Raw genomic sequence first — 23,440 nt, forward strand, 5'->3', positions numbered from 1 at the left:
TGGATGTCCATCAGTTGGAGAATGGTTGGGTAAATTGTGGTATATGAAAGTTATGGAATATTATTGCTCGGTAAGAAATGACCAGCAGGAGGAATACAGAGAGGGTTGGAGAGACTTAAATCAACTGATGCTGAGTGAAATGAGCAGAACCAGAAGATCACTGTATACTTCAACAACAATACTGTATGAGGATGTATTCTGATGGAAGTGGAAATCTTCAACATAAAGAAGATCCAACTCACTTCCAGTTGATCAATGATGGACAGAGGTAGATACACCCAGAGAAGAAACACTGGGAGGGGAATGTAAATTGTTAGCACTAATATCTGTCTGCCCAGGTTGCATGTACCTTCGGATTCTAATGTTTATTGTGCAACAAGAAAATGATATTCACACACATGTATTGTACTTAGACTATATTGTAACACATGTAAAATGTATGGTATTGCCTGTCGTCGGGGGGAGGGAATAGAGGGAGGGGGGGTAATTTGGAAAAATGAATACAAGGGATAATATTATAATATATATATATATATATATATATATATATATATATATAAAATAAAAAAAAAAAAAAAAAAAAAAAAGAAACCAGAAACATAATCACCATCAAGAAACAAAGAAGCATGCCAGATAGTCTCCCAGAATGAGAGAATGTAGGATTCTGATTCTGATTATGTACCTGGTAAATAAATATTCCTTCTCAAGTTATTATCATTGCCTCTTAAACACTTGAAATACACTAGCCTTTCATCTTTCTTAATTGAAAAATTAAAATGCATTATGGCTCATTTGTTCAACACATTACAGACTTTCTTTGATTTGTATTTCTGACCACAGCTCCTACTAAAACTCTTTAGTGACAGAAGGCACAATTTGCAACTTGTTACATACAGTTTAACTGTTTCACAGTTTCATTGAGGTTCAGAGTGGACATGTTTGCATCATAAAACTGCCCATTCTGGCACTTTCTGTGCTTCAAAATTCTCATTTACAACTGAAAATGCATTAAAGTTTATCAACAAAGAATCTTAGGGAAGAATGGAAATTCATTATGGGAAAGAAAGACAACCCAATTATCACTAATGACTGGTCACTAATTTTTGGCATATTTTTCACCTTTGAATGAAAAATCTACTTGTATCTATTTAAATGTCTTACTCTTGGCATGTGCTCCAAAATAAAAGAAGCATAGATAAGTTTATTTGAAAATTATGTAATCATATGATATCCATTTTTAAATATCACTTTGATAACTGAACACAGAACATACAGATGTGAGAAGTGTATTAGCAATAATCTATCTCATATTTTTAGAAATTTATTGCAATTAAACTAGAATGTTTATAATATTGTCAAATTTACAGATTAAAAATAAATATTATACTACTCAAATATGTAGTGCTGATAAAGTATATTTAAGTGCAAAAGGTAAATAATATTTGCTGTGGAACATTTTGCAACTCTTGCTACCATGAAATGAATCATTTTAATTTAAAATATCAATGTGTAAATATTAAAAATATCATAACTTCCCTATTTTTGTAACATTCACTATCCCATTTATTATATGTTTGAGGCTACCATATTTTGAATAGACTATTAAAATTGCAGATTATATATGTTTAGTATATATATGTATATATGTAGGTGCAATTCATATATAGTATACATACAGGTTTAAAACAAAGTTATAATCGAATAGATGATAAATTTATTCTCATATTTATACCAAAATCAGTATTATATAATATTGTAAATAAATACAGATAGTATATTAATTTAAATAAACGACTATTTTGTTTCCATGCTATAAAATCCAATTGTATATGTTTTTTTTCCTTTTCTTACTTTGCTAGTCATCTCATATATGTAATTGGTATCAAATTTCAAACCATAACTATTAATAACAATAGTTACCATTGATAGGACATTTGAGTTTTCTAAGTCAATTTCCTCACAATTACCCGCTGAAATATGTCATGTAATTGCTCTACCTATACATGGAAAAGCTGATTTGATCTAAGTTAAATGACATTTTCACTGTTACTTAGCTAGAAAATGCTACAACAATTTTTCCTTTGATAACATTTGCCATTTGGTCTTCATTAACAAGTAAGTCTCTTCTTAAAGCTCAACTTCCATTTTGCTTTACCTTAGTATCTGTTTAAATTCAACAAAGTGCTTACTATGTGCAATTCACTGAACTCTCATCCTTTTAGTCATTTTCTGTATGCCTTCCACATAATAAAACACTTCTGCCACACACAAGTCTTAACAATGTTTTTTGCTGTCAAGTTTTTCTAAATACTTATAATCTTGAATGAATATAAATAATAGTCCGTAATCCTATAAAGTTCCTATTGATATGTAATAATACACTCACTAAATTGATGGTAGTGGGGGTATGTTGGAGTAAGAACCTACGAAAGAGATGAAGGTAAAAGTAAAAGTAAAGGGCATATTCAGTGAGATCAATCTTTGTATCCCTAGCATGTTTTGGGGAAGGGTATGGATATTGAGTATAATATAGGGAAGGAAACTGGAAGATTAAGAATAAATGATGAAATTTGAAAAGACTAGGCAATCTGGCAATATGTTCTCCTTTCTTATACAAGTTTCCCCAAAGGACTAATCATCAGTATCATCTTTAGGTATGTTATAACTTTAGGGTTCAGGGAAATATTGCTCCTATTGTATATGTATATCTATATCTATATCCATAGATATTTTTATGATAGGCGCAGTATTTTCTTATTCATATATATACACACATACATACATCTAGATATAAATATATGCATATATATATATATATATATATATATATATATATATATATATATATATATATATATATATATATATATATATATACTATAGCTATCTGTCATCCTCAATTTTTAGGTATTTTCTGTAATTTCTTTAATGATTCCATTTGATAACAAGAGATTAAAAGAAAAAAACGAAAATATTAAGGAGAGTTAATTTGGTGTGAATTCATATAAGACAAAAGTGTAGTAATGCTATTAGATTATTTCTTATTCTAGTAAAAGGTGGCAGTAGGAGATAGTAAAGTGACCCATGGCAAAAAGATATAGGAAGAATAATAAAGAAAATGAGAATCTGTAGACTCCAAAGATAAATCTAGAGATTTGCATAACTTTGCTGTGGATAAATTATTTTTCCCATTTGTTTTAAGGTAAATAGCCAAGATTCTTAATATTCCACATCACCATTCACACGGAAACCTTATTGGGACTTGTGCTTATAATTAAATTTGGATGAATTCATTAGGGAACAATATGTCAATTCACTTAGGTCATCTTAATGAAATAATAGATAAGTGTCTTAAAATATTCACTTTATCATGAATTAATATTTATTTTTCACTTGGAGAAAACATTCTCTTTCTTAGATATTTTATAATGCAGCAAAATTTGCAGTCCATTTTTAAAATTTTAGAAATGAATGATAAAAGATATAAGTTGGGAGAGACAACAAACAAGTTGGATGATAGAGATGATTCAGAAGGCAAGGAGGAGAAGTTTAACAAACTTCTACTTTTCATTCAATATAAAAAAAAAAAAACTGAATTCAGAGCTATCAAAAAGTAGACTGTGTTGGCTTACCAGGTAGTGAGCTTTCAATATTTAGAGGTTTTCAAGTGAAGTTCAGCTGGACATTATTCAGATATTATAGAAGACTTTATGACTAGATGCAAGTTAGACCACATGTCTTTCGAGATCCTTTATAACCACAAGTTTCTATGATTTTAATTATTCAATGAAGAATGAAAAGTTATGTAGAGGGGAAAAAAAACAGATTTCAGCAAGTTTATGGAATTCATCTAAATTTTACAATGCCAATCACTTTGCTGTAACAATTACGGCAGTATTTTTGAAAAATAAATAATTAACATTACAGAAAGTATAATTGACCTCCTTTATTTCTGAAAATTTCTTCAGCCATAGGCATAATTGAATATTAACAAGGTAATTTATTAACTTCTGATATGTTTAACAGTCCAAATGTTTACAATTCTGATTGCTTTTATCCCTTCCCTCATAGTTTTCCTATTTAATTCAGAAGAACATGGAACCTTTCACAAATAGAAATAATTCATGTTATCAAAGAATGAAAAAAAAGTAATCAGAGAAGTGTTATAGCATTATTATAGTTGGACATTTTCCCTGATTTAAAAAAAATGTTTTGTTGGTAATTTAATTTCATTTTATAAATTAAATTTGTAAATTTTAAATTTTAACAATTAAAAAACTACTTTAAAATATATGTAATTTAAAAAAAATTCTTACTGATTCAATAGAATGACAAAAGTGACTATTTTATCAGTGCCTTGTAAAATAGTTTAATTTATATCAGATTAAATATTTCACTAATAGTGTGTTGGTACATCTTAAGAAAGCGATTAAGGATTTGCATTTTGAAGAAGAATCCCAATACTATTATTTTATTTTTTCATGAACTAATTATAACACTTTTAATTTCTTACAAAACAACACAACATATATCATTATAAATACAATAAATTTCCTATTTCTGAATCAGAGCTTCCTAGTTAAAGTTATATTGATTAGACTAATATGCTTGTAAAAGTTATCAATAGCAATTAACTAAACCAGTTTTGCTTTTTAAGTTGTAGTTTACCAAAAATAAAAATTCTTGATAAGTTAGACTAATACATCTATCAAATCTTGTTGATTCTACTTCTATATTATTTCTCCCATGAATCTCCTTCTGACTCAAACTACCAAGTCTTCTCTTTGGGGCCCATGTAACTCTTACAATATATTCCAATTGAACTTGCGACCTCAAAAATCATTCTCCACAAAGCTGCCAAAAGAATCTCATTTTCCTGAAGAAGAACTTTCATTGGCTCATTATAGACTCTATAATTTTAGGATTTATTTTTGTTATTTTTATTTCCCTTTTGTCAACTCTATTATATATTCCAGACAAACTGGCTTACATGCTGTTTCATAAAATTATCATTTCATGTCTCCCTTCTTACTATGGCTTGAATATATTCCTTCCTCTTATTCATCTCTTACAATCTCTGAGTTCCTTTAAGGCTCAAGTAATTTGCCATTTTATATGGACAGTTTTTTTTTTTTTTTTTTAACTAATCTCATTAGTTTTTAGTATTCTTTCACCTCTCCATAAAAGCTGTTTTTAATGTTTATTTATTGATGTGACAGTTGTACCTTCTCCTATAATAATGTAAGCTCTCTTAAAGATTGTTCTTCACTTTGTCTTTCTCTAACATGTCTTTCAAAGTAAATGCTTAGTGAACAATAATAATCCAAAAATATTTAGGGGGAGATTCCTTTGATATGAATTATAATAAGTGGCCTCAAGTCTCAAAATTTAAATGCTGTGTATTTTTAATTTAGCACCATTATAGCTATCATAGTATGATATTTAGAAAAGGTATGCAATTTGACTATATGCTACTCATTTTGAGTGGCAAGGCCTTGTTAATTTGAAGATGGGTTGTGTATTGAATTTTTAGCAGGTTAAATGGCAAAAGCAGAAATCAGTGAATCTGTAAAGTAAGAGTATAGCACTGAACCTATTATACAGAAAACCATAGTGTTTTAGGCTGGAGGTAGGCTATTTCCATATCATGAACCAGCTGGATAGGATGTCATTTCTCTTTGAAATAATGTTAAATGATGTTACCTACCATTTTTTTTGTACATTCCTTTGAATGAATTTCACATTGACATGCCTCTTATTTGCTGGTTTTCAGAAAGTACTTCCAATTATTTCTTGCATTTAAGAACACAAGGACATTAAAAGTTATGCAGTCTTATAATTAATTCTTCCAAGAAAATGCAGATCTTATTTATATTTAAAGGTTAAAGTCATGGAAAGAAATGTCCTATTTTTGTTTTACATTTCCTTGACAAGGCAACACAAATGTTTATGCAACAGCAGAGAAAGATTTTATTTAATTGGAAAGGAAAAGAAACAACAGGAGAATTTAAGTTATCATTCTAAATATAATAATTTATGATAATATCCTATTAAGTATATAAGAACTTTTAAATAAAATCAAGAATAATTTTAAATACATAAGTGCAAATATCAAGATTTTAAAAATATTATTGTTTGCTTTTCCATAAAAGTTGTTTTACTAACTTTCAGATTAAATCAAATATTTCATCAACAGAAGTAATTTACCAATGGGACCTAATATAATTATATAATTTTTATCCTTAGAGATATATCTATTGTTGTTAATTACCAAAACTAATTTTAAAGCTGTGTATGTGTTTATAAAGACATTGTTGAATATTTATTCAGAGTAGAAAACATGAGAAATACAGATATGTACCTTTTTAACATTTTTTTCCATTTTTTAAACTATACTTTTTCCTCACCTCCTTCAGCAATTGAATAGAATTAATAGAGTTCATGTTTGAAGTATCCAAAATAATCTTATAATTCAATGAACTCTTTAAGTAATTGTGCTACCTTATTTTATAGTTTCACATAAGTAGCAGAAGGGTCCTTTCAAAATTCATCTTCCATTCAATCTCCTCATTTTATATATGATGATATAGAGCTTGTAAGTTTAAGTGACTTTTGTAGAATCACATATTGTTTTACAAAAAAGGGTTTGGGCCATAGTCCAGATCTCCTTACTTCTACTAAGTAGCCCTTTGAATAATACACTATGTTGTTCTTTCTCCAGCTGACTGGACAATGGAAAAATCATGGTGAAACCCAAGAAATTTAAAGAAACATGTAAATAAATAAAATTTGTGCTTCACAGGAAAATAATTACATATTTTATGATAAATTTCAAATAGTTTTGAATGTAGATCATAATTTGGGCAAGTACAGGTACAAAAACTGTGGCACTCTATAGATTCATTAACTATTAATATCAGGTCATATGGTTATTATTAATAATTTACAAATCTCCTATGTAAAAATATATTAAAATAAAGGAAAATGTCCTATGTATGTAACTCATTTTCAAATATTTAAGGCCCATATTCAATTAACGCATGTCTATATAGAAGAAAATGAAAAATAGTACTTCCTCATCAGTATATTATGTAAAATTAACATTGATTATAATTATTAATTGGTATTAGCATTAATATTCTCCCTTCTTTAATATTCTTCAACCTCATTTAAATTCTGGAAAATCATAAGTTGAACATTTGCTTTTGTGAAATTAAATTACTTGAGTAGTGTAATTAATTGTGTCAATAGAATTTTTAGCGCTTACTCTGATGGCATACAATAAAGACACCATCAACTCAGTAAACAAAACTTTGTTTCATTCAATAATTATATTGGCCACATTAACCAAGCAAAGTTAAAAATTGGAAATTATATATGAAAAGACAACATTTAAAAGTATTTGCCTATTTTTACATAAGGTATTAGATTCTACTATTTCCAACTTGTTGAATAAATTTCAGATATTTTTTTAAGTTAACATTTTAAATATTAGTCCATCATCCTTCTTATTTAAGTAGCACAGAAACTGTGAAACTTCCATTGATATTTCTGACTTTATCAGCTAAACAATTCATACCCCTGGTAACCATAGCAATTGCAATCTTCATTACTAATCATTCTGAAAAAAATTTAACTTGTTATACAAATAATTCTCTTGATAATCTGGTTTTCAGTTTTCTTAATTTTACTAATGGAAAATACTTTGAATCTGAAGAATGTGACATTTGCATATGAGTGATGTACCTTACTAAGAATATAGTATTGTAATTTTTATGTTGTACATTATAATTTCAACTTACAATATTAAGGAATTCTTAAATTACTATCTTTTATTGCTAAAGATGTTAATTAATTTAGAATCTAAGCTGACCGCATATATTTCTCTGAATTATTTTTAAAACAGTAAAATATTAATATTTGAAATCATCACATCATATTGATTACAGAAGTGTACATGTAAAACTATATGTTGAGCAAAGGAAAAAATAAGCATGTTTGCTTTCACTAAGTGCAACTGTAAGCAAAGACAGGTATACAGTTCTTTATTAGTAAGAACTCCTTTAGTAAGCACACGTAAGAGGAATTAATCATTCATTCCCTGCAGACTGCTTATGTATTTCATAGGGCCATTATCTCATCTGAATAACAAGAACAATTGCATAATAAAACACATTACTGCTGACACTAGCAACTTTCTTCCATCAACTTTAAGAAGCAACTAGCTCTTGTAGCATGGAAATTAAAAAAATAATAATAATTAAAAAGGAAAAAAGAAAAAAAGAAAAAATCTGTGGCAATTAGCCAGTCTGTTCAGATTTGAATTTTCCAGTATTATGATATATAATGATCAAACATAATATGTGCAAGATTTAATTGCAGAGTCTAACTCAGGTCATTTTTCTCATAGCATTAAGCCATAATTATACCAAGTACAGAATGTGTGTCAAGTTGGTTTTTATATCAACTGTAAAACATCCCCTTCAACAATCTAAGAGCTTCACATCATTACAAAAATTCTGACAAATATTTAGTTGAAAGTATTTTCCACACCACTAAATAAGTTTTCATTTATTTTACTCAAACCCTGAGTTGGTCATGTAAGATACAATGCCATTTTAGAGTTTGTATTAATTAGCTTTTAAAATTCATAGCATCTATCTTTTTTCTGATCACAGTTAACATAGGTCATAAGCTATAAATCTTATTTGATCACTAATTTCTTAATTAAATGCATTTTAAAATATTTTTGCATGAAAGCTATCACAGTAGTGATCTATAGTGTTTCTAACTCATTTAAGTTAGAACTCATTTGAATTTTAAATAAAATATTGCTTATCAAACAATTACATTTCCTTTGTAAAATTTTAAATTCTATTTCTGAGGGTTCCATACTAGCACGTTCATTAACTAACCACTAGCCCCTAATTTTTCCTCATTCTAAAAACTTATGTTCCATTGTGTATAACATATTATGAAGGCTATTGAGTGTCAATAGCAACTTGAAAAGGTATTTTACCATCTTGCTTTCAGATATCAGTGTGCAAAAGGGGCAGTTACTTCAATGTTTTTTAGAGAAAACATAAGGAGAAAGATAAAAAAAACATATTAAGATTTTGAGAATGCACTGTTTCACTTGAAAAGGAAAGGAAGCAAAGTGTTTTGCCTCATAATAGTCAATTTTCAAGCTTACAATTATAAAATAAGGAAGTTTTTTTGTTTTTTTTGGTTTTTTTTGCTATTAATGAAAGTGCTTATTTTGAAGACAGAAAAGAAAGTAAAAGAGAAAACATGAAGTTTTCTACCTTACTGCAATCTTACTCTAGACATTTTAGCATCTATTTTGTTTAAAGGCTCATAATTCAAGAAATAGGTTCCTTTTATCTAAATTATGAGTCATACTGTACCTACTGTATGTGCAACAATGTAAGGAAAATTAGATTCCAAGTCCATTTGGCAGTAATAAAGAAAAAAAAAAAACTGCTGAAATGTTATTGATTATCTTTTAGTTGTGCAAAACAAACTGACTCAACTATATTTTTCCTGACATAACACAAAGGTTTTATTTGGATATCACAATATATTGGCAAATGCTATACAGTATCTATTTTTATTTCAGTTAACTGTTAACCCTTCAATAAATGAGGAGGAAACATTTTTTTTCTCCCCTCCCAACAGAAATGCAGCAATAGCTGACATCATAACGTTTGACCCAAGGGGGACAGCTCTTGGAAAAGTTTTTGATGCAGAGATGTTTAGACTCAACAAACACCTTAAACGTGTCGCTGACTGCCATCCCCTTGTCTTGACCAGTCAACTGCACAGCCACTAATACCACAGCACAAGCTTCAGTCCTCTAAAAAGCACGGTTAGCATTCTCTTTCTAAAGTTTATCCAAATTCTCAATTGTATTAGCTTAAAAATAAATAAATAAAATACGATTATTATTGTATTCTTATTGTTATTGTTGCTGTTTTACTTGTAAGCACTACCAAATGCAACCGACTTTCAAGCAAATAAAGGCAACTTGTCCTTAACGGAAATGTCCTATTGGATACCTTCAGAATTTAAAATAAAAAGACCCAGCTATAGCTTCTAGGTTAGGTTGGGGGTGGGCGCGGGACAGAGACTGAAGATGGAAATGGGAGTGGGGGTGTGGTGGGCAGGAGGGAGATTTCAAACTCACTCTGAAGCGGGAGCTGTCCATTCATTCCTTAACAAACTGATACTTCAATATCACCTTCTCTTGAACAACATCTCTTTAAAAAGAGAGCCACAGAATTCTACACAAAATCCCAATCCTACCCATGCTGATCTCCCGTAACGCCAGTGTTCTTCCCCAGAAAAGCAAGCTTGGCAAACCACTTCTTCCTCACATACTCTTTTAAGTTACATAAGTTTCTCGGGTAGGGGGTTTTCTTGAAATGACTACAAAGAATGGGGTGGACAATATTTCAAGGAAGAGACATCTTTAGATAAAAAAAAAAAAAAAGATAGATAAATAGAAAGATAGATCAACACGGTTTACTTACTAAGGTAGCCAGCTCGGACCTCTTTGGAAACCCTGAGGAGTCTTCTCTTCCCTCTCCTAACAGTCAAATAAAAAATTATGTTTTATTCCACACAGGCCCCGGAGGAACTGCAAAAGAGAAGAAAGCACATGCACTTCAGCCCCTGGGCGGGGGGTCTGGGCTTGGTGGTGGGGAGGCTTTGATTGCTTGCTTCGTTTCTAAAGTAATTTCTTCTTCTTCTTTTTTTTTTTTTTTTTTTTTTTTTTTGTTTGTTTATGTTTTTGTTTTTGTTTTTTGCGAGAGAAAACAAAAAACAAAAATGCCCCCCAAAATAACAATAACAAAAAACCCAGCAAGAAAGCTTGCTTGGGTCCTGCGAGATATTCGGTGAAAGCAAAGTACCTGCACTCTCCCAGCTGAGGATTGTAGTCCTCTCCAGAAGGGGAGGTGGAAGAGGAGGAGGAGGAGCTGGAGAAGGAGCAATTGGGCTCAGCAGGGAAGGAGGAAGGAAGGGAGGGGGGAGGTAAGTGCGAGCCTCCTGGCTGGAAGCAGCCGAGACTCTCAGGCAGAGTCAGCACCGCCGTCCAAGTGAAGGGAGGGAGGCAGGGAGAGGACGGAGGCGCTGCCTGCTACACGCGCTCTTGCCGCTGCCTGGTGCCTGAGCGAGAGCGAGAGGGCGCGGACAGAGAGAGAGCCTGAGCAGCGCTCGCTCCGCTCTCTTACTAGCAGCTGCCTGCGCTCGCTCACTGTCTTCCACGCACCCACAGACACAGGCACACAGGCGCACACGCGCACACACCCCACATCTCTCAACAGCCGCGGCAGCGGCTCTGCCACACGCACTCACCTGCATTTCCTTAACGAGCCACTTGATGGCTGACAGTAGTGATGTGCCGGCTCCCCAGGCCGGCTAAGGCGAGCCTGATCAGACGGGGGTGCAAAAGGAAGAGCAAGAGAAGTGAAGAAGGCAGAGGAGGTAGAGAAGGAGGGCTGGGAAGCACCAAGAGAGCAGGAGAACCCAGGGAGGCGATTGCGCTGCAAGAGTGAGCAGAGAGAGGACAGCGTGGAATGAGCTGAGCTGGGTTGGGCTAGGGCAGGGCTGAGCTGGGCAGGGCAGGACAGCAGGGATGGGCAGCAGAGCAGGCAGAGTGTTTCTCAAGTAGTGACCCCCGGAATCTACTGTTTCCCGGCAGGATCCGAGACTCCAGGTTAACCCACTTCCACCCTTAGAGAGCTGGACATGACACTCTCCTTGGTCACTAGACGTACCGAGGACTACCCCGCCTAACCCCCTACCCTCTTCAGATGTGGATTCTTTATATGCTGCTTAATGTGAAATCTTAAGGTTTTGTTTGGCGGGATCGGAGCCTGAGTTTGCAGAGGCTTGAACTAGAACGGCAAAAACTGTAGTCAGAGGTGGGGATAAGAAATAAAGTAGGTCACAAAAGGATTCACACTTGGTCTCGGACCGGTAGGGTTTTGTTGGTGAGGGTGTTTTTTTTTTTTTTTTTTTTTTTTTTTTTTAAGTCAGGTGCTCTACTGGCAGGTGGTATTTATGTAATTGGACAGTCAAGTGGAGAAAGGATTGTTTAAGATAGCTGTTGGTGATTTTAACATTCCCAGTCTCACCATTGAAGGGATATCTATAATTTGGGGTTTTATTTAGAATGGTACTAGGTTCTTCCTTCTCCTTTCCAGTTGTTCAGCCATCAGGATTAGTTCTTGAATGATGTAAAAGAAGTTATCAACAGATGCAGACTTCTAGGTAGAAACAACTTAGAAGCAGCGAAAATGCAGGGATTTTTGTTTGTTTTGAGATGTAAGTGAATAGAAAGAGGTAAAGAAGGAGAATTTTGGTTTCTTAACCCTTTACCTTTCCAGGTCCCAACAAGTCTCCAGAGCAACCCCAAACCTTGCTTTTGGCCTATACACATTCGAATTTCTTCTGAAGTATTTCTTTTTTGAGTCAAAATTATTATCTCTTTCAAAACAGTTATGTTATAGTATGGAGAATATAAAAGTGTGCTTTTCAAAGTATTAACTGGTAAGTGGTATTTTGGGAAAACCAAACCAAACCAATAAAAAACCTATGCAGTATTTAAAATGCACATGTCAGAGATCCATGTTGATAGAAATTTCACTTTCAAAATAGAAATAAAGATTAATTTGTGTTAATGATCCTTTATTTTAAAGAGGATACATTTGTCTTTTAAATACTTTGTTACTATGTCCCTTCATTCCTCTTCATTAATCCTCCTGCTATATCCATCTCCTGTCATTATCTCTGTTCTTTTTCTTTCTTAGTATTTAATTTTCTCCCATCCCACTGGGTTTCAACATGCAGTGTGCCAGTACTTTTTAAGGAATGTCATATATGCATATATGTGTATTTTGAATTCATGGTTATATTTGTATGCAATAATAATAATATATCAGTAATCTGAGGGGATATATTGCCCAGATCATTTTTTCCAACTGCAAAAAATATCTTCTGATATTAATCATATGTAAAATGACCTACTATGCAATCTCTCATCTCATCTTTCTCTCTCCCTTTCCTTTCCTCCTTCTCCCTTTTCCCTAATTTGTCTCTTTCCCCCTCCCTTCCCCTTTCTTCCCACTCTTAAAACTCTCTTCTCTTACTGCAGGTGTTAAGAAGTGAGGAAATATTATGAATGTTTTGATACCTCAAGGTATCAAGGAGGCAAAAGGAGAAAGGGGAGGGGAAACAGTAATAGTAATGTTGCTATATTCTTGCTTCTATCTTTCATGTCATCACTTATACTACTGTACTCATTGCCAAGTAGTGACAGAAATTATTTCCCCTCCTGTTATGCATAATAATACATTTACCCTACCCCGGAAACTTTCATAATTAATAATAAAAGAAATAATGCTCTTTGAAATCATGGAATGAGCAGATGGATGCTGATGTGGTCAGCCTTGTCACATTATGTTGCTGCTGCTACTGCTGCTGCAAAGGCAATATGACCACTTCTCCATTTTTTTTTTTTTTTTTTTTTTTGCTGCTTATGGTGGGTTAAGCATTTGTCCCTTTTACTGTTTACTCTTTTTCTTCTTTCCCTTGATGTCAGTTTGTATATTTTAAATAAAGATTTCATTCTGCCAACCCGCAGGAAGCTTTTAACAAGATGCAGCTGAGCGTGTCGATATCTTATATCTTTTTACTGCTGTATGGGGTGTACATCAACTTGAAACTCATCTCTACTTGAGCTGAATGCTGGCATCTCTTAGAAACAGTGCTCCCAGGGGCAATTTTACTTGCCTCCACACAACTGCCTGGTGGTATCCTAGAAAAGATTGCAGGACAGCCTCCCACTGAGAGCAAAGAGGAATTACACTTCACCTTCCCTATTGCCTAATGGAATTAATGGAATGCAAGTGTATTTCATGACTATCTTATTTTAGAATTTTTTATATTGATCATCATTGGTCTGAGGTGTCTTTGCTGACATAGATTATAGCAAGATAACAAATCTAAGTGATTCTCCATTCACTACTTAGTTAGTCATCTGCACATAATAATTTGTGTTTTAGTTTTGTTGTTTTTTTAAAGCAAAAATAAACTTGCTCATTTTGGTCTTTGAAGATTAAAAATAAAATCTTTAGTTTTCTTTATTAGTAATTCATGATTATAAAACAACTACAGCAACAATGAAACAAAAAGGAACAAGATAGGTGTCAAGGCTTACTGAGTTCCCTTTTGTTTTATGTACATTTTAATCATGACTTGATTTAATCATCAAGCCCAAACAATTATTTTAATTGCTTGCTATAAATGCAAGAAAATGTTAACATTGAACATTTATTTTGGTTCAGTAAAATGGTTGCATTTATGCAACAAAGGAATCTGAAACTTTTGTCCGTTTTTTTTTTTTCTCTCTAAATGATCTTTAACTTATTAGACCATGCAAATAACTATAAATCAACATTTATTTGTTAGGCTTCCAAAAATTATAAGTTGTTGTGTAGTGAACACTGAGCACTTAGAACTTAACATTAAACTTAAAACTTAACATTAAAAAAATAAAGTTCAGAAAGGGGATAGAAAGATTATTCCTTTTCATAAAATAAACTCCAAAAATAAATTCACATTTCTGGAATGTCCTACAATTATGGCAAATGATGTATTAATAATATGCATTTATATATGGAAAAAATTCGTAAAGCATTTGCTCACAATAGGTTGGTGAAGAACATAAATAGATTCTGATTTTACAATTGAGAGATAGTTAACTATAGAAGATGCAACTAAATGCATTTTTTCTTAGTATACCATAGTTGCCTAGATCTTTTATATATAATTTCATAAAATACAATTTAAAAAATGACATTTATCTGTAAATAATATAGTTTACTTTCATAAACTATGTTCTAGACTTCTCCACCTTTTATTTTTTTACCAAAGTCAAGTGACTTTTAAGGTGTTTTCTGGCTATATTAAGCAACTTTGAAAACTGGTATTTTATTCATATAGGATAATCCTGCACCAATACAGCTTTAAAAGTCTTCAGATTTGAATAACAGTTCATGTTTCTAGATTTAAGGTTTGAATTTTAGAAGATATTTTTTCTTAAAATAATCGTGCAAATCTGGTGATAGAAGTATTAATATTCTCATTGACAGATAAGATATTCCAATGCTTTTGTAAGATTATACTGAATGTAACAGAGCCAGAAATATTGACAAAAGCCTTTCAACTCTAAATACATTGCTCTTTTCACTATATTTTGTCTTTTCACTCTTATAATACCAAATTTGCTGTGATTTTTTAAAAAATCCCTTATTTGGTAGACCAACTTTTATAGAATGAGTCTCTTTGAAATGAGCTATCTTTGTTTGGAGGAGATATACACAAAAATCACTTCAGGTTTAAAATCAAACCTTTTTCCATCTAAGTAAGACTGCCTAGAGCTATCTTTCTGGTCAGCTTCAAAATGGTGGCAGAATTACAAAACCATGATTTAACATTTAAAAGTGTGGGGGTTTTTTTTGGTTGTTTGCATGTTCAAGTTCAATTTTGTATAGATAACAGTTATGCTAAAATATATGAATTATATACTTTGAAAACATGGATAGATCAAGTTTAATGAGAAAAGGGAAGGATGATATTTTATTAAATTATTTTAAGAAATGCTGATAGTATAAAAATAGCATCATATTAGTTTGTGAACAGGTTGGTCAGGAAGAATTTAAGATATTTTCTACCATCCAAAGAAAGTAGCAGGTTTTTTTAATCTTTATGTAGATTATCAAACTGTAAATAAGTTGATGCTGAAATACTACTGTGCACAATGTTGGTTTACTGAACTAAATGTAATTTACAACATTCATAAATAGAGTAATGAATTTTAGAAAGATGTCAAATTTATGGATATTAAACAATTTAAATTTGCAGGTTCTTTTTTCAATTGATCACTCAGCTTGATGTGCTATGTTGTTACTGGGAAGAAAAGTTTTGAATAAAAAGATTAGCATTCTTCTGAGTAGGCAAAATATTCTTTCACTGTTCATAGTAATGAAATCTATACCTGTCCTAGAACTTATAAAGATCCACTGAAGTTCATTAGAAACAAACACTATTTTGTTGCTAGCTAATCCAGAGTAAAAACTATAAGCATCTGTAAATATTACCAAAAAATTGGGAATATATATATATATATATATATATATATATATATATATAAAGAGAGAGAGAGAGAGAGAGAGAGAGAGAGAGAGAGAGAGAGAGAGAGAGAGAGACTGACAAAATAGAATATAGACTGGATTTAAACTCTTTCAGGTATTTTCTAATAGTTCTTAGTCTCCATAAATAGGGACAGAAGAGAAATGGAAGAACAGATATAAAGTTTTTTGGGTAAATTTAAAATAAAAGATTTGAAGAAAACATCCACTCCCAATTTGAATCACATTTTGATTACTTGTGTAGTTTTTCTTATTAAAAATACTTGAGAGATGATTTTACCTTTGCAATGTCAAATTCTAAAAACCCTTCAATTCCTTTACTTTCTGAAGAAGAATTTGTGCACCTGTATTTTTATAATTTAATCACACTGGTGAAATTGCTGACTAAAGTCATAAACTAGTCTTTCTGCGTTGAGTTACCTAAAATTCCTTTGGTCCCTAATATTTTTAAAACAGGTAGCTGAGGTTAGAAAAATTACAAATGGTAAATTTGAGATTAACAAATTTAGAAAGAAAAGAGAATTAGGTTACTTCACGAATAACAAATTTGGATTACTGAAGAAAGAAACCATGCCTTCTAAATTTTCAGTGTTTAGATCAAAGCATCAAAGCCTTCTACTGAGATCTAAAAGAGTGTGTGTGTGTGTGTGTGTGTGTGTGTGTGTGTGTGCATGCGCGCGCGTGCCAAAGGGGTGAAGAGATGTGGAGAATTATACTTTGTAAAAGTCAAATATATTTTACATTATTTAAAGTTTCCTTAAATTAATTACAATTTGATGATAATTAAATTATATAGTTTCTAGTTTTATTTGGTACAATTAATCCTTTAATGGTTACACACTTCTTTTGGACATATTTTTAAATGAAAACAGAATAAATGATATCAAGGTAGTAAGCTGGTAAAGATTTTTGTTATCCCATTTTTTTCTTTTTTAAATTTTAATAAAATAATCTAATAAATAGGATCATATAAAATTTCAAAATACAGAAAGTCCAATATTTTAGAACTTTTTGTTTTATGATTTTCTTAGAATCAAAGCATAAAGTCATGGAAGATTCATTAGAAATAATGTATCCCAATCTTCTCATTTTAGATATGAGGAAACCAAAGCCCAAGAAGTAAAGAGATTTGGCTAGTATGATACAAATAATAAACATCAAGGTGGCTTAATTATTCCACTTAGAATCAGGCTCAAAGGATTTGTAACTTTTCTTAATCATAGAGAAAATTGAATGTAGATCTCCTGGTTCCAAATCTTACCACAATTTTCTACTAAATCACTTTTCTTCCTCAGAAGGCATTTGCCATTTTTTATATTTGTTTGTTTTTCTACAGTTCAGAGGTCATCAGCAAAAAGGAAAAATCTCAAATAATACCTAGCTGACCAAAGTCCATATACTGTAAAAATACCAGATGATAATTTCTGTTAATATCTTGAATAATAGCAAAAATAATCATAAATATGTGTGTGTGTATGTGTGTGTGTGTGTGTATGCTACATATCAATATGTAGCCTATTTTACAATTGAGACAGCAAGATCTGGAGAGGCTATTTGATTTGTTCAAGATCATTCTCCCAAGTTAGAGAGTTTGGCTAAGAAGAAAAAAAGGAACTCCTGTCATTTTCTCATTACAATTATAGATTCCTGTAGCACATTTTTATTATTTATTTTATCCACATTAAAATATAAATATATAATTTTAATCCAACATTTCTAAAGAACATGAATATATATTTATTTTAAATTAACTTACAGTGAAAAGAAGCAATGATTTTTTTAAAGAACAGTATACTTGATATATTGGGAGAAGTAAGGTACAAGAAAGATTTATGACAGAACTCCTAGAGGAAGATTGAATGATGTGCCTAGAGATGAGTCAAAATCACTCTTTTCTTGCTTCTGTGCATTAATCAGTATTCTTGTCAAAGTAATGAATCACATGTATACAGATCTTAATGTGACTGTTATGCAGTGGTTTATGACTAGTATAAAAATGTAGTCATCGTTTATATTAAATACAAATCTAAAGTATGTATTTATATGAATACCAAACAATTGTCAGAAATACTACTTTGTATTTCTTGTGTCAAACTTTAATCAGTAGTATTTAACTACATACATGCTACACAAGACTGTTAATATTCTAATTTTTAAATGATGGTACAAAGCACATTATTTTTCAATACAAAATGTTTAATTGCCATGATGTTATTAACATACTTTAATAATTTTTTAAATCTGCAATTGGTAACTACTATTTTTTTTGCTCCAGGAGAAAAAAATCTTAACATGTCATATATGAATAATAAAAATCGTCTTATTTTTCTGCACTGGGTAATAGTGTCTGAAACCCCTGGGTTCTGCATTTATATATATTGATATATAATTGATATATATTTGATATATAATATAGGTATAATTATGAGCAACTCACTTTTCTATTCAGTTTTCTGGACATTTATTTAAGTTAAAGAGTATTTTTATCTTACTTGGTATATTTTCCATATAAAAAGATCTAGAATCTCAGTACCTTATTCACAAATTTTTCCTTAGATAATAATACTCCCTGTCTCTGCCTCCCATTTTTACTTATAGATATGTAGATGGAGAGAAAACATTTATCACTTACTATGTATTTTAAAAGTTTTCTCATTTGACCCTCACTATAACCATGGAAAAAAGGTGCTATTATATCCCCATTTTATATTCAAAGAACCTGAAGTATAGAGAAGGTAACTGACTTGCCCAGATTCACACTATGAATCCATGTCTAAGGTCTGATTTCAATTTAGGGCCTCCTAACTCCAATGCACTATTCACTGAGTAATCTAGCCGCTTTAATCATAAAAATTATTTTTTTTGGATGTATGTGTGTGTGTATGTGTGTACTTGTGTGTATATGTATACCTATACATACAAACATACATATATACTCACATCAACTCCTATTACCTAGAATTGTTGATCCAGGCACACTGCCCTTCTGTTTGTTTGTGTAGCAAACTTTCTTTGTTACTGGTATTGGAATTTTCTATTTAATTAATTTCCCTTCACAAGTAACAAAAAAAAAAAATTGTCTAGGACTTATGGTTCATGCCTATAGTGGAGAATGAAGAAAGAGACAAGGCAGTGACATTATAAAATTATCTTATGTTCTATAAATGCTTGATAGGAGAAAGAAAATGTGTATTTTTCTGTAGAAAAAATAATAAAGGTTAAATAAATGAAACTTGTGGTTTTAGTTTTAAAAAATTACAAAAGTCAAAGGATTACACAGAATTCAGATTTGAGATCAGTATTAATTTACTCTCCCAAATTTCTCAACAGATTTAATTGGGTAAATGCTGAGATGTTAGATATAAAGAACACTTTGTATAATTTATAAGCCATGAACATTATAGAATGAAAAATTGTGCCAGAAAATATATTCAGTTTTCAGTGGTAGAAATTTCCCACTAAGCCCATACAGATCTGTCGTTGCTTTGCAACTTAGAGTCATTAAGACTGACCAACCAGGATCACATAGAAATATAACTCAGAGAATGATCCTAAAGATAGCTCTCTATCCATTGTGCCAAACTAGCTTTCATTGAAATAATAACTATAAAAATGAAACACAATTCTCTAAAACTTTTCCATTCACATTTGTATCGAGAATGCTAAGATTAGTAAGAATTATGTGATAGTTGGGATTTTTTTTTTTTTTTGCTAACTATATTTTGAGAATGTAACAAAAGTTAATTAAACTGTTTCTGAGGAGCTATATAAAATATTTTAAAATAAAAGATGGAATCAAGCTCATTTTTTTCACTATGCAAGACGAATGACAATTATTCTCACAATATCTCTGTAATTCTTCATTTTTCTACCTGTGATTTTCCTGATGAAAATAATTATTCTTTTGAGGGGAAGGAAAATTGGGCTCAAATGATGTGCTTAGGATCACTTAGCTATTAAGTGTCTAAGTCAGATTTGAACACAGGTCCTTCTGACTTTGGGTATGGTTCTCTACCATGTCACTTGGCTGTCTGTAATAAATCATTCTAAAAACTGGGATGCAATGTGTTTTAAGAAGCTTTGTGAAAGTAGCCCTTAAAAAATGTCTCATATTTTCCAAAAATCTGGAAATGACAATGCTTGATTTACAAAATTTATGAAGATCTTCTCTCAGTTTAATAAAGAAAAATTATTTATACCAAAAGTGAATTGAAATTAAAATGGAGATATATCAAAACAAAAATAACTTAAGAAGCTTTACATGACTAGATTATACATTTTTAGCATAAACAAATTGTTTCCCTGGGTGCAACTCAATGATTTAAAATTGAATGCTAGTAATAAGTTTTAAGAAAAATCACAATGTAAATTTGGCTCAAAGTGAAAGCTACTCAATGTAATATTATGGCTAGAGTAATGATAAACTGAAAAGAATACTTTGTAATAGAAAAAAAAATAGTCACTTTCTTTGAAAAAATTAAGCAATTTCTTTTAAGAAATGATTCTCCACTGGGAAATGAGTGTAAACTGTTATTTTTACCTTCTGAATCCAATTCTTCCTGTGCAACAAAAAATTCGGTTCTACACACACATATATTGTATCTAGAATATACTGTAATATATTTAACATGTATAAGGCTGCCTGCCATCTGGGGGAGGGGGTTGGGGGAGGAAGGGAAAAAAAATCTGAATAGAAGTAAGTGCAAGGGATAATGTTGTAAAAAATTACCCATGCATATGTACTGTCAAAAAAAAGTTATAATTATAAAATAAAATAAAAATTAAATTATAAAAAAAAGAAATGATTCTCTCTCTCTCCATATATATGCATATATATATATATATATATATATATATATATATATATATATATATATATATAATCACTTTATTTGATGCCCTCCCCCCCCCCAGCCATGACTACCATGACAATTAATTTGAGCAAACAAATAGATTTCTTGCCTTAAAATCAGGAAAATCTCAGGTTAAGTTCTGCCTCTTGGACTTATGAAATATGACAATGAACAAAGTGACTGTTAGTACGCTAGCCAATTTTAAGGGTATAAAATACATGTAAATTGCTGGTTTGTATTGGATTGGGGATTTTTAACACTGAAGTTTCATACAATAATTGGAATTATACCCTTCCCCACAAACAGATATATATATATATATATATATATATATATACATATATCCATATGTGTATATATACACATATGTATTTTTGTATCCTACATATCTAATTTTTAAAAGTTTTTAGAATAATGAATAAGGTATTCCTCAATAAAGTTGTATTTTATTACATTACTAATGTATAGAAATTGACAGAGTTTTTCAAAACCTGTAACAATGATGAGTAGAGTGCTACACTCTACCAAGCTAGGGGGAAAAATGACACAAAACAAAGCAAAAATATTTTTTCAAGTAAATTTTCATGATGTATAGCTTTTTTTTTCCTGCTGAGAATATCAGCCCCACTAAATTCAGAGGGACTTATCATCAGAATAGAGGCATGACTTTTAGCCTCATGGATCATCTATTAATTTATAGAAATTATTTGCATCCACAGAAACAGTCCTTGTAGAACTAATGTTGTATCCTTTAAATATTAAAGCATATGAAGCACTGTGATATCAAAAAATTGTAGGTTGTTTTATATTAAGTAACTTAAGAAATATTTTGGGACTTCTGGCCAAGATGGTGGCATGGAGGCAGATAGGTGCTTGAGCTCCACTTTTTCTCTTAGGACTTACTTCATGACAAGCCTCATAAATTAATGCTTGACCAGAAAAGAAACCCACAAATAATCACCAACAGAAGACATCCTTGAAATTCAGTAGAGAAGGTCTGTGTTTACTCGGGGGGGGGGAGGGAAAGACTGGGCACAGACTGAGGGTAGGCAGTGAGAGCAAGGCGGGCAGCTCACACAGCTCAGACCAGAAGGGAAAGGGGTGCGATCTCTTCCATTTCTACAAAAAGACTTTTACTCCAGTGTGGATGTTTGATCTTGGCAGCAAGCCAGGACCAGCAGAGAGGGTGTAAATACCAGAGGTAAAGAATAAAACCCTGGAAAGCTGGCGTCTCTCTCAGGACCAAGCCACCACTACCCCTACAGGAAGTCTCAGCGAGTTCTTAGAGCCTCAGAGCTCAGACGCAGCATAGCCATCACTGTCCTGTTAGTGCCTCACTGCTGTCTCTCACAGTCTGTAAAGAAAGCCTGGTAACACCATCCAGGCCCATCCCCACCAAAAAAAAACAGAACAATTGTCTCTATTGTCAATTTGTTTTCTTCAATTCCCACTCTGACAAAATGAACAAAAAATTTAAAAGGGCTCTAACCATTGACAGCTTCTGTATGGAGAGAGAGCAGACTTCAAACACTGAGGAGACTAAAACAGATTGTCTCCAGAGGAATCCTCTAAGGGGGATAAGATCTGCTCCTCAATAAATAAAACTCTCATAGAGGAAATCAAAAAGGCTCTCACAAGAGAGCTAGAAGACAAATGGGAAAAGGGAAGAGAAGCTTGGCAAGAGAGTCTGGAGAAATCATCCCACACATTTAAAGATAGAGTTGATAAAAAAATCAAATCATTGAAAAACAAAATTAGTGAATTAGAAAAGGTAAATAACTCCAAGGAAAATAGGATTAGTGAGCTGGAAAGAGAAAACAGCTCTCTAAAAAATAAAATGGATGAAATGGAAAAAATTCCATAGAAGATACAAACTCAAATGGACAATTACAAAAAGATACAAAAAAACAGTGAAGAAAATACATCATTGAATATCAGAATGGAACAAGTAGAAATGAATGACTCAAGGAGAAATCAAGAAGTAGTCAAGCAAAACCAGAAAAATGAAATAATTAAAAAGAATGTAAAGTACCTTATTGGAAAGACAACAGACCTGGAAAACAGATCCAGGAGAGACAATTTGAGAATAATCGGACTCCCTGAAAAAATGTAAGGAAAAAAAGAACCTGGACACTATTTTCCAGGAAATTATTAAAGAGAACTTGCCCAGACGTTTTGGAAACAGAGGGTAAAAGAGACATTGAAAAAATTCATCGTTCACCTACTGAAAGGGACCCTAAAATCAAAATGCCAAGAAATATAGTGGCCAAGTTGAAGAACCATCAGATGAAAAGAAAAAATATTGGAAGCTGCTAGAAAAAAGCAATTCAGATATGGAGGAGCCACAATAAGGATAACCCAGGATCTAGC

General features: G+C 31.7%; 1 protein-coding gene across 1 annotated transcript in view; it reads right to left on the reverse strand.

The window, feature by feature from the left end:
- Nucleotides 1-11,253, reverse strand: part of PTPRD (protein tyrosine phosphatase receptor type D) — a 2,806,204-nt gene extending 2,794,951 nt beyond the window's left edge. Inside the window, 1 exon segment of the mRNA XM_074282898.1 lies at nucleotides 10,533-11,253. The gene's annotated coding sequence lies outside the window, so the exon portion shown is untranslated.
- Between the last annotated feature and the right edge of the window lie 12,187 nt (nucleotides 11,254-23,440).

The sequence above is a fragment of the Sminthopsis crassicaudata genome, chromosome 1, assembly GCF_048593235.1.
Source record: "Sminthopsis crassicaudata isolate SCR6 chromosome 1, ASM4859323v1, whole genome shotgun sequence".
Taxonomy (NCBI): Eukaryota; Metazoa; Chordata; class Mammalia; order Dasyuromorphia; family Dasyuridae; genus Sminthopsis; species Sminthopsis crassicaudata.